Raw genomic sequence first — 4,287 nt, forward strand, 5'->3', positions numbered from 1 at the left:
TGGTCAGGCAGTTTATTCTTGTTAGACAATAGGGGGAGGGTTAAGAGAAGACTGTCGGGGTATGAATCTGGCTTTGCAACTTGCTAAGTGTGTGACCTTGGACAAGACACTTATGTATGTCTCTCAGTCTCCTCTTTTATAAAATGGGATAGTGATAGTGCCTACTGCATATGGTTGCTGTGAAAATTAAACGAGTAAATGAGTTAATATATTTGAAGTGCTTAGAACAGTGCTTGACAAAAAAGAAAACACAGTATTCTTAACCAGCTAATTAATCACTTAACAGGAAAACTTCATCTTGCAATAACTCACAACAAGAACCTAGACCATACTGATATTCTAAAGGGATGGGCACTCTCATTTAGGGATGTTCGTGCATGAAAATTTACTTGATATGATTCATAAATGAAGGAAACACTACAGCAGCTCTGTACTCAAAAGATAATTGGAAGAAAATACATAATATATAAGCCAAAATATTCACTGAAACAGTCATTCTAATTGGTGTTCATAAACCTAAAAATAAAAATGTTTTGTAAATATGGAGGAAAGAAGATAGCAATTCACTATTCAATAAAATTAAAAGTCAAAGTTTTCAAAGTATTACCTTTGACAATGCAAATGCTGTTTAAATTATTATTAAAATTTTTAATATAGAGAATTCCCCGGCAGTCCAGTGGTTAGGACTTGGTACTTTCATTGCCAAGGACCTGAGTTCAATCCCTGGTCGGGGAACTAACATCCCACAAGCCACGTGGTGTGGCCCAAAAAATAATAATAAATTAAAAAATTAATATAGCTATTTTTCACTATTCCCCTTATTCTTATCTCCATAATTTCTTTGTTAAATGGCCTAAAAATGACCCTTTTTAATAAAAGGGTCCATTGGGCCCAGTAGATAAATAATAATGACTCAGGATTAAACTAGAGAAGGCAATGGCAACCCACTCCAGTACTCTTGCCTGGAAAATCCCATGGATGGAGGAGCCTGGTAGGCTGCAGTCCATGGGGTCTAAGAGTCGGACACAACTGAGCAACTTCACTTTCACTTTTCACTTTCATGCATTGGAGAAGGAAATGGCAACCCACTCCAGTGTTCTTGCCTGGAGAATCCCAGGGACGGCGGAGCCTGGTGGGCTGCCGTCTATGGGGTCACACAGAGTCGGACGCGACTGAAGTGACATAGCAGCAGCAGTAGTAGCAGGATTAAACTCAGGATTTAAAAGAAAATAGAAGCATTTTCTCCTTAGAGTTCACTGTATTGCTGTATTCACTGTATTAAACAATTTGAAGGGCTGAAGAAAGCACTAAAAATAAATCTAAGTTAAGACAAAAAAGAATAAATCATCAGTTCAGAGACAAAGCTGAAGAATATGAAATGACTGAACATAATATGCCAATGGTGGCTGAATTATGATTCCATAATTCAGATCTGTCTTTGTAGAGACAACTAAGCTCATGAACCCAATTGAGCTTAAATAGTCTGAGCAAAGAGAACTCAGCCTAGGGATCTGACCAGAGGCCATCACATTGAACTCTGATAATATTTATTGACGATGTCATAGGATTAAAACTCATGAGGTTTGTTGCATGTAAAACTGCATAAGATATATAAATTACCTCTCTGAAATGAGCATTCAACAAGCTTTGTAACATGGAATTATAATGTTAAAAACTAAATTTTATCCCTTCCCTCATTTAAAGAAAGATATATCTACCTGCCAGTGTTCTTCATTGTAATGATAAAAACCAACTTTGTCTAAAGGAAAGGGAATTTATTGGAAGGGTATTGTAGGATAAGAGTGTGAACGAGAGCCTAAAGAAGCAGGTTCTAACTTTCACCAAGGTGATAATCAACAATGTAGGGAATAAGAGGAGAGGATTCTTGAAATAAAATTAATATGCTCTCCAGAAAAAGCCAGTATTAACTAAAAATAGAATCTATCATGTTAGAGGAGGAAAGGAATGAAGATTAGTCAAAGATATTCTAAATATGGAATCAGTAATTTCGAGAGACCATAATGCAGGTCTTCAGGATTTCATAGTCAGACTCATTAGAAGCAAACTACAGAAAGCTTGGCTCTTTGCTATTACCATAGCAGGTGAGCCAAGAACACCCTAGAGTTCAACGAGAATGAACTCCACATGAGTGAGTGAGTGAAGTCGACTTGCTCAGTCGTGTCCGACTCTTTACAACCCCATGGACTGTAGCCTACCAGGCTCCTCCATCCATGGGATTTTCCAGGCAAGACTACTGGAGTGGGTTGCCATTTCCTTCTCCAGGAGATCTTCCTGACCCAGGGATTGAACCCAGGTCTCCTGGATTGTATGCAGACGCTTTACCGTCTGAGCCACCAGGCAAGTCCACATGCATCACTCTTAATTTCCCTGCTGAAGAGACCACGAGCTCAGGCTAATTATAATTAGAAAATTCACTTGGAAAATAATAATAACCCCTCCCCTTGTACCTACAGGCTTTTCTATGTCACTGAAAACATCTCCATCCTTCTAGATATTCAAGCCAATTTGTGGAATTAGCCTTGATTCCTCTCACTCTTTCATACTCTGCATCTCATCTATCAAAATTTCTGCTGACTACCCTTCAAATTATACACACAAGACCACTTCTTATCACCTCCACTGACCACCTAGGTCTAAGGCAACATTATGTCTCAACTGCAACATCCCCTTAACAGTTCTCTCTGCTTCTATCCTTGCTCCCACCCTGCCAACTCCGTGGCCTCTTCTAAACACTGTAGTCAAAATAACTTTTAAAATTTGTCAGAATACTTTCTCCCTGCTCAAAACCCTCTAAAGTGCTCCCCCCTTTCACGCAAAGAAAATACCAACTTCTCACAATGGCCTCATGAGTCTTACATGCTGCTCGCCATTACTTCTTCTCCTATAGCTTTGTCCCTTGCTCACTCAGCTCTCACCACACTGGCCTCTGTCTCACACATACCAAGAATGCTCCCGTCTTTAGGTCTTTTCTCTAGTTGTTCTCACCGCCTGGAATGCTCTTCCCAATATCTGCGTGGCTATCTCCTCACCTCCTTCAAAGTACTTCATTCTTTGCTGCAATGTCATCTTCTCAACAAGGCCCACCCTGATCACCTTAATCAATACTGAAACCAGTCTCCCACCCGCAGAGCCCACTTGCCCTGCTCCACTTCTGGGCTCCACCATACTTCCTAATCTATAATATGCTCTGTTACCTAATGTTGTTCTATATAGTCACCAACTCCACTAGAAATTAAATCCTGGACAGGAGAGATTTTTGTTTTGTTCACCATGTGTCCCAAGAAGAATATTTCAATTTATTGTATAGATATGATTCTCAAAATATTTGTTGAATAAAGGAAATAGACAGTAATGGCATGTAGAGCAATGTAAGAAGGAGTTATTTAGATCTTGGGTTTCCCAGGTGGCACTAGTGGTAAAGAACCTGCCTGCCAATGCAGGAGAATTAAGAGACACGAGTTCGATCCCTGGGTTGGGAAGATACCCCGGAGAAGGGCATGGCAACCCACTCCAGTATTCCTGACTCAAGAATCCCGTGGACAGAGGAGCCTGGCAGGCAACAGTTTAGATCTTGGGGTAGGGTTTAAGGAGTGGATAGTACTTGTCACAAACTAAGGGTAAGAACACAGATGAAGGAATGTGAGTAAAGAGTGAAACTGAAGTATAGGGTAAGGTGCAAACAGACCATCCTTCTATAGGAAGGAGTATCTTTGTTGCTATACAAAGAAGCTTAGATTAGTTTTTTCAGTCTTTCTCAAGGTAAGAGGAGTGATTTACCTAATCCATGAGTTTGGGGGGAGGAGGGAAGCAGACATGTTAGTTTCCTTGGACTGCCACAACAAATCTCCTCCAGGTTCCTCTGTCCTTGGCATTTCCCAGGCAAGAATATTGGAGTGGGTTGCCATTTCCTTCTCCAGGGAATCTTCTCGACCCAGGGATCAAACCCTGTTCTCCTGCATTGCAGGCAGATTCTTTACCGTCTGAGCCACCAGGGCCTTTCTGGCTTTGAAAAACGGAAATGTGTTCCCTGACAGTTCTGGAGGTCGGAAGTCCAAAATCAAATCGAAGTGTCAGCAGAGCCACTACAGTCTCTCCCTTTGCGAGCCCTAAAGGGAGACAGACCCTCTCTTGCTTCTTCCAGCTTCTGGTGGCTCCATGGTGTCGCTGGCTTGTGACGCTATCACTTCTCCTTCTGCTTCCTCCTTCACATGGCCTTTTCTTCTGTATTTCTGTCTTTGGCTATTTATGTGTTTGTCTCTTAGAAGC

At 41.1% G+C, this 4,287-nt stretch overlaps 1 non-coding gene across 1 annotated transcript; it reads left to right on the forward strand.

Annotated features, from left to right (window-relative positions):
* The first annotated feature begins 662 nt into the window (after window positions 1-662).
* TRNAE-UUC lies at window positions 663-735 on the forward strand. The gene has a single exon. It is a non-coding gene; the product is annotated as a tRNA-Glu (tRNA).
* The last annotated feature ends 3,552 nt before the right edge of the window (window positions 736-4,287 follow it).

This window comes from Cervus canadensis, chromosome 19 (assembly GCF_019320065.1).
Source record: "Cervus canadensis isolate Bull #8, Minnesota chromosome 19, ASM1932006v1, whole genome shotgun sequence".
NCBI classification, from domain to species: domain Eukaryota; kingdom Metazoa; phylum Chordata; class Mammalia; order Artiodactyla; family Cervidae; genus Cervus; species Cervus canadensis.